At 42.2% G+C, this 8,650-nt stretch overlaps 1 pseudogene; it reads left to right on the top strand.

Moving 5' to 3' along the window:
- Positions 1-6,941: 6,941 nt before the first annotated feature.
- Positions 6,942-7,672, top strand: LOC147628005 (uncharacterized; annotated as a pseudogene).
- The last annotated feature ends 978 nt before the right edge of the window (positions 7,673-8,650 follow it).

An 8,650-nucleotide genomic window follows, 5' to 3' on the forward strand; every position in this document is an offset into this window, starting at 1 on the left:
ACATTAGTCCTAATTTGGGGATTCCAATTAATCCAACACACATCGACACACATGGAGACACTCAAGTACTTAGTAACAGTAGTAGTAATGGTGTACAAAGAAGAAGATATGATACTTATTATCTTTATGTGGACATATAATCTAAGTACCGGCCACTAAAGAAATGTAACAAGACGTTTTATTTATCCCATTATCAAAAAGAACAAAGGAGGAACAATGGAGAGTGACTTATGGATCAATGTGAAAAGATGCAGGGGGGAAGGGAGCTTGAGCTCTTGCAAGCACACACACACACTCACAAAACCCTAATAGAGAACACACAAGGTGAGAGGCTGAAAATCTCCTTCTTCTCTACTCAACACTCAACACACCATATACAAGATAAGAGTGCTCATAATATAAAAGGTACTCAACCAATACATACACGGGTTCTCTATAGTGTGAACCCGACTAAATGAGCTGGCGCTATAACTATGCCAGTCTCTAGAATGGCTGTCACACAGCCTGTCATCCCACTGGCCGCATATCACCCAAGATCTCACCAACCATGCCAGTGGTGTAAGTATGGGGCCTATCCCCCAGGCGGGTCATCAGTGGCCACCGCCTCACTAGATGAGCTCGATATCTCAACACTCCCCCTCGAGCTCAACTCCATCTCATGTACACCAAGCGAAGCCCTGAATCTGCGGAGCTTCTCTGTACCCAATGCTTTGGTGAAGATGTCAGCTACCTGATCCTCTGTGCTGACATAAACAAGGTCAAGGTCTCCTGCTAAGACCTTCTCTCTGACGAAGTGGTAGTGGACCTCTATGTGCTTCGTACGAGCATGAAAGACTGGGTTCCTGGCCAACTGTATACTGCTAATGTTGTCACAGAAAATGACAACTTGTTTATCCACTGATAGATCCAAATCTGCAAGTAGCTTTCTCAACCAAGCTACCTCACATGCTGCCATAGCAGCTCCTCTGTACTTGGCCTCTGTACTGGATACAGCAACCGTAGGCTGCTTCTTGCTGCTCCAAGTCACAGCAGCACTCCCCAAAGAAAACATAAAGCCACTGGTAGATCTTCTGTCTGAGATACTACCAGCCCAATCAGCATCTGTGTACCCATGTACACATATCTCTGTCCCAGTCTCATAGAATAGTCCACAATGCAAAGTAGACCTCACATACCTCAGTATGCGTCTCACTGCATCCAAATGCGGTTTTCGTGGAACCTGCATAAACTGACTCACCAACCCAACAGCATAGCTCAAATCTGGTTTGGTGATCGTCATGTAGATCAAACTTCCTACTATGCTCCTGTACATAGTAGGATCCTCCAAGATCTCTCCTGAATCTGCACTCAACTTGCCATTCTGATCCAATGGCACAGAAATAGGCTTACAGCCTATCATACCATACTTGGACAACATGTCCAAGCCATACCGTCTCTGCAGTAATCCAATACCATGTGGTGACCTAATAACCTCAATGCCCAAGAAATATCTGAGCTCCCCCAGATCCTTCATCTCGAACTTCTGTCTAAGCAAGATCTTTACATCAAAGATCTCTGCATCATGGTCCCCCGTAATGATCAAGTCATCTACATAGATGACAACAAGCACAACCCCTCTATCACCATGTCTCACATACAATGAGAAATCTGCATTGGCTACATGAAAACCAATAGTGACAAGATATTCAGAAATCTTGTCAGACCATGCTCTTGGTGCTTGCTTTAAGCCATACAAGGCTTTCTTCAACCTGCAAACATGCTCGGGGTGACCCACATCCTCATAACCAGGTGGCTGCAACATATACACCTCTTCTTGCAAATCCCCATGCAAGAATGCATTCTTTACATCCATCTGATGTAAAGACCATTGCTTTGACGCAGCCACTGCTATCACAACTCTCACCATTGCCATCTTGGCAACTAGGCTGAAAGTTTCCTCATAATCAATCCCATATGTCTGCGCATATCCTTTGGCTACCAATCTAGCCTTGTACCTGTTTATGCTTCCATCACTGTTATGTTTAACTTTGTACACCCACTTGCATCCAATGGCTTTCTTGCCTTCAGGCAATTGCACTAAATCCCAAGTTTCATTTCCATATAGTGCATCCATCTCCTCATCCATAGCTTTCTCCCAACACACATTTCCAATAGCCTCATCAATGCATGTGGGCTCTACAACCTGCACAACCTTTGCCATATATGCATAGTGATGTGCCACATAACCATCATAGGTAAATCTCTGCACAGGATTTTTCACTCTCCCAGATCTTCATAGCTTTTCATTCATGGCTTCCATAGCCTTCTTTACACCAGGTGTTCTCATAGAGCTGGGATCCCAAGCTCCTCATCAAGGCTCATATTTGAGCCACTAGACTCTCCATCAACATGAGAATGCCCTGCAGAAATGTCGGGCATACCAAGGGGCTCAACCACTTTCTCTTTTCCTTTACGTGATGTAGTAATCACGTTTGCAGGGCTGGTATTATGACGCAGCCTGCCACTCCATGGTCTATCAACAGACCCACTAGATGAGGACTCTCCTGGTCCACTCAAAGACTGTGATTGCTGACCTGCATTCTGTGCAACCACACTTCCACTCACATCAGCCCCGACAGCTTCTTTTCCAGCAGCATACAAGCTGCTCATCTCATCAAAGACAACATCCTTGCTTACCCTCAACTCACGTGTAGCAGGGTTATAACACCTGTATCCCTTTTGCTCAAGGGAATATCCAATAAACACACATTTTTCAGCTTTTGGATCCAGCTTAGTTCTCAGCTCATCTGGCACATGCACATATGCAATGCATCCAAAAACTTTCAGATGAGACAAATCTGGTTTTCTGCCAGTAAACCTCTCCTCTGGAGTTACATCATGTATGGCTGCAGTTGGAGTCCTGTTCATGATGTATACTGCTGTAGAAACAGCCTCAGCCCAATAGCAATGCGGCATATTCTTCTCTTCCATCAATGCTCGTGCAATCTCAGCAATGTGCCTGTTTTTTCGCTCAGCAACTCCATTTTGCTGCGGAGTGTATCTGCATGTAAACTGTCTCCGAATACCATTCTTCTTCAAAAATTCAGACAACTCATTGGAGAAGTATTCTCCCCCTCCATCTGACCTTAGGCACTTTACATATTTCCCTGTTTGCTTTTCAACCAAAACTCTGAAATTCTGAAAGTGAGTGAACACCTCACTCTTCTCCTTCATGAAATATACCCACTTTCCTTGTGTGGTCATCAATGAAAGTGACATAGTACCTGCAGCCTCCCATAGACACGGTCTTCGTAGGACCCCATACATCTGAATGCACAACATCTAGTGCATTTCTACTCACATATTTGTTATGTGGAAATACATGCTTTGTTTGCTTCCCAAATTGGCATGCTTCACATATTTTCTGCATACCTTCCACTTTAAATTTTGGCAGCCCTGTCACAATTCCTTTTGTCTGCATAGACTTCAATCTCTGCACATTTACATGTCCAATCCTTTTATGCCAAATGTCTGTGTCTGCAACAATTCCTGAACCATTTGCAAACATCGCAGCACTCATTTCAGGCATGTCTACATTCAACGTAAACATTCTGCCCACTCTGTTGCCTTTTGCAACCAACCTGCACTTATCTTTGAAATCTTCAACATAACACCCATCAGGGTTAAACCGAACCTGCAAACCCTGCTCAATCATCTAGCCAACTGAAACCAGATTCTTTGTTATGTTCGGTACATGAAGTACATCTGCAAGGTACTTCACTTTGCCATCCTGCATAGACAATGGCACATCTCCAACGTGGGCAATTGGATGAGCAGTGTCATCCCCTGTTTCCACAAAACCTGGTCTTTCCGGGTTTTTCATCTCCTTGAACCACTCCCCATGACTCGTCATGTGGTTCGAAGCGCCTGAATCCACATACCACACATTATCTTTTTGTGCTGCATCAACATTTTCAGACATGGCATTCACGACATGCTGCATAACAAACAACCTTTCATTATCCTCATTATTTCTGCTTGAGGATGCATAGTTGTTTTGCTGCACTTTCCCATTTTGCATGTCAGCTTGGTTCTTATAACATTCTGCCTGCACATGTCCAGGCTTACCACAATAATAGCATTCACGTGCATCATTATATTGCCTTTGCCAATTTCCACGGCCTCTTTGACTCCCCCTGCCTCTGAATTTGCCTCTTCCACCTGCGTGTTGTTGTTGTTGTTGATTCTGGGACTGTTGTTGCTGCTGCTGCTGCTGCTGGCCATAATTCTGATTACCTATTCGGCCACCTCCTTGACCGCGTCCACGGCCTCCTCTACCTCGTCCTCTTCCTGAACTCGTGTAGAACGCATGTTGCTCTGAACTGTTTTTGCTTTGTGAAGACTGTTGGTCTTCACCCAAGTTCTTCTCTTCGATAATCAGCATAGACACCAAATCTGTAAAGTTGGGAATGTTTTCCCGAGTCTGAATAGACGTCTTAAATGCCTTGTATTGTGGCCCGAGACCACGTAGACAGACTTCCACCTTGTCATCATCATCTACTGACACACCAATAGATGCAAGGGATTCCACAATACCCTTTATCTTCAGCGCATAGTCATTCACAGACATGCTCTTTTTCTCCACAGTATGAAGTTCATTCTTCAACTGTATCTTATGTGCCTTGGTATTTGTTTCATAAAGCTTTACCAAGGTGTTCCACGCCTCCTTGGGGGACTTGGCATCCTGAATGTGCCCAATCATGGTGTCCTGTATACTAATGGATAGCCAATACATAACCTTCCTGGCTCCTTGGTTCCAGTCTTTAAACTCTTTCACATCTGCAGTAGTCGAATTTATATCCGGTATCTCCGGTGCCTCTTCATGCTCACCTTCTATGTAGTCCCAATAGCCTTTTCCCATCAGGAAATTCGTCAACCTGAACCTCCAAGCATGGAAGTTATTCTTATCCAGCTTCTCAGCCACAATCTGTGTTATGCCATCATTAGACATCTTGCCAAACACACAATTTTACCAGAAACTGCACTCTGGTTTTTCTGCACAAACTGCTGTATTTTCTGCACAGCGGTACTCTAGTACTCTCAAATGTCACCAACAGTGACTTCAATGTGCATACATACACCCAATGGCAACTGTAGACCTCTTTGCAGCACCCACAGTGTCTGCACAGTCAATCTATCTTCCTGCAGTTCTTAAAACAGAGTTTTGCAGCACCCACAGTGTCTGCACAGTCAATCTGTCTTCCTGCAGTTCTTAAAACAGAGTTTTGCAGAGAATCGATGACTTATCAGCAGTGCTCGAAATCGCCTGCTTTCTGAAAAACGGAGGTTCAGACGCGCCCGAAACGCGTTTTCGGCCCGAAAATTTTAGTCCAAAGGACTGTATAGTTGCCCTATAGCTTTACTCCCGCGAAGAAAGCTCCTCAATCAGGGACCGTTTGCCGGTGCCTCCCGTAGATCTCCCGACAAGGGTGTAGTCACCAACACAATAGGGAAGAGTAGTTGAAGCTCTTACCCTCGTACCTCTTCCTGTGGTTCTCTTGCTTGCAGCTTAGCCCTTAGCACGAACCAGGCTCTGATACCATGAAAAGATGCAGGGGGGAAGGGAGCTTGAGCTCTTGCAAGCACACACACACACTCACAAAACCCTAATAGAGAACACACAAGGTGAGAGGCTGAAAATCTTCTTCTTCTCTACTCAACACTCAACACACCATATACAAGATAAGAGTGCTCATAATATGAAAGGTACTCAACCAATACATACACGGGTTCTCTATAGTGTGAACCTGACTAAATGAGCTGGCGCTATAACTATGCCAGTCTCTAGAATGGCTGTCACACAGCCTATCATCCCACTGGCCGCATATCACCCAAGATCTCACCAACCATGCCAGTGGTGTAAGTGTGGGGCCTATCCCCCAGGCGGGTCATCAGTGGCCATCGCCTCACTAGATGAGCTTGATATCTCAACACAATGTATCCCAAAGGATCCATTTACAAATACACCACCTCCATTTTTCAACATTACTAACCTACTACATTTCATAGGTGATGGTAGACAAGGTTTGTTGGGTTATGCTCAACACTTGAAAGCAAAAACAATAGTTGCAAGACAACAGAGGGATTTACTACTACAGAAGGAAAGTACTGAAATAAAACAACTAAATGGGTTGTATATGCATAGAAGCTTATAGTGAACAAAGAAACAATTCCAGACTTGGAGAAGAAGATCGATACTTTGAGGACAAAGGACACCACATTAGGGCCACATAAAAGGAGAAGGCGACTTAGCAGCATAGAGAAAATGAAGGTTGGAAGTGGAGAGATGAAGAAGCGAGTAAAGGCTGTGAGGTAATGTAGACTCTCATTTCATATATATTACTATTTTTTAATTAGGTCATTTGAAAGTAGGCATTAGTAATCAGTGATGTTGTTCTATTTGTAGATCTTTACTTCATCCAGATTCCAATGTACATTCTGAAGCTGCAGTGCATTATAGTCATTTGTGGTACCAAAAAGAATAGTGGAAGAGATGCTAGATCAAAAGAAGTTTCAAAAAATTAATGAGAAGCATGCGTCTTTTATTATGAATAAGAACTAGCTAGATGCAACGCAGGTGCATGCGATTTTGGATGAGACTGGCATCTCTCAGAAAGGATATAACAAAATTTTTAAAGCACTAGCAGAGAAATGTCAAAGTAAAAGGCATAAAGGCTTGGTACTACCAAAACCAATGCAAGTAAAGTCTGCACGCCAATATATGAACTCAAAGGTGTTTGAGAAGCTTTAACGAGCACAACAACAGCTTTGCAAAGGTACGCAATTCAGTTCTTTGAGATTGGTGTCAAGAAGAATGTGGCGGAGTTCTGAAATTTGTTTTAAAACTGAATGAGTGTGAGATTTTAAAGAACAAAAAAATGGAGAGGGTTATTATCACTCTAATGAACAGGGCCTTAGACACATCAATTACAAAAGATAATACAAGATATTTTATTGTCCAATCAGAGAATAACATATTTTCACTTGGGTCTTTTGAGGTATCTCCTTAATCATTGAATATGATTGTGTATTACATTAAATTAAATTGTGTATTACATTGAATTGAATTGAACATGATATCTCTATCAAACATAAGCTGCTTTTAACTATTACACAAGTGGATAAAGAAGACTTTGAAATTTTTCATTGGGTGTTTCATCAAACTACAATTCCATCATTGATTAGTGAGGAAAGAAATGAAAGGGTACTTCATGTGGATGGTTTCGGTGACTATACAGTGGAGTGGCACATGGCAGGTGATTTGAAGACTCTAAAATGCATGTATAACATTAGCAAAGGTGCAAATGCAAAGAGTCCATGTATGTATTGTATGTCAAGTGCCAAGGCTTTAAATCATGTGTAATGGAACAAAGCTTCAGACAAGCATTTAAAAGATGAAAATTTGAAACCAGTGCTTGATATTCCTCTATCCAGAGTGCACATATGCACATTGCATGCACTGTGCAAAATAATAGAGAAGTTGGTGTATTTGTACATATGTTTTTCATGGACATTAAAGCCTCAAAAAGAATATTTAAAATTGATCAAAGCAATAGAAGATGTGCTATCAGATATTGTCTTACATGGGGCCATGTCAAAATTAAGGAGGACAAAAAGTGGTCACGGGGGGTAGCAAGTCACCAACAAAAAGTGGTCACGGGGGGTAGCAAGTCACCAACAAACCATCAATAGGTGGTGTTAAAGCTAGAAGATTTTTGTCATACTGCCTCAAAGGCAGTCAATATAAGAACAAGAAAAACATGTTTAATTGATGGAAGTGTTGAGAGATGTGATCCTGGTGTTGTGTGTATGTGGAAAAGCACCCTATAGGTGCAAGATATTGTGGCAGGATAAGAATGCCACATGTAATATTGTATGGTGTGTGAGTGTTGACCAAAAGAAGTGGAAAAGGGAGTGCCACATGGATGACGATGTGTAAAGTGGGATAAGGCTAGAGAGCCTATATCATTTTATGGTTCATTTGAGATATGCAATAGAATAGAGATCAAGTGTTGAGTGTGCAATCTCTCTCTCTCTTGTTATGGAGTTCTTAGTGTGGTTTAATCCACCTTAATTATGTTGCTTAATCTATTTCTATCACCATGATCAATCTCATTTTTGGATTGTTAACATGGTATCAGAGCTTGGGTGGGCTCTTGGTCATGGTGATTATTTATGTATAGTTTTTCTTGGTTATGAGTTCTTTGATTAAGCATTATTTTCTGTTGTTTATGAAAAAAAATTATGCACACTCATATTATCATTTGGATTTGCATTTGTGAGGATTTGAGAGAGATTTGCATTTGTGAGGATTTGCATTTGTGAGAATTTGAGAGAGATTTGGAGCTGCCATTCTCAAGTTTGAGAGGAGATTTGCAACATGGAGGTTGCATAGAAGCTGCCCAAGAGTTGCAAATGGGAGTTTTGCAACATGGAGAGCTTAACATGGAGAGCTTGCTCATCGTCAAAGAAGCTGAAAATGGAGATTTCAGCAAGTATGAAGACTATGGAGTCTTCGGTGTCATCAAGGAGAAGCTACCAACAAGGAGATTTGTGAAGGTATTTTGGTGTTTTTACCTCTAATTTGGTGTTTGAGCATGGAAGAATGCTC

Source organism: Cibotium barometz, chromosome 20 (assembly GCF_041138505.1).
Source record: "Cibotium barometz isolate CiBa-2024 chromosome 20, ASM4113850v1, whole genome shotgun sequence".
NCBI classification, from domain to species: domain Eukaryota; kingdom Viridiplantae; phylum Streptophyta; class Polypodiopsida; order Cyatheales; family Cibotiaceae; genus Cibotium; species Cibotium barometz.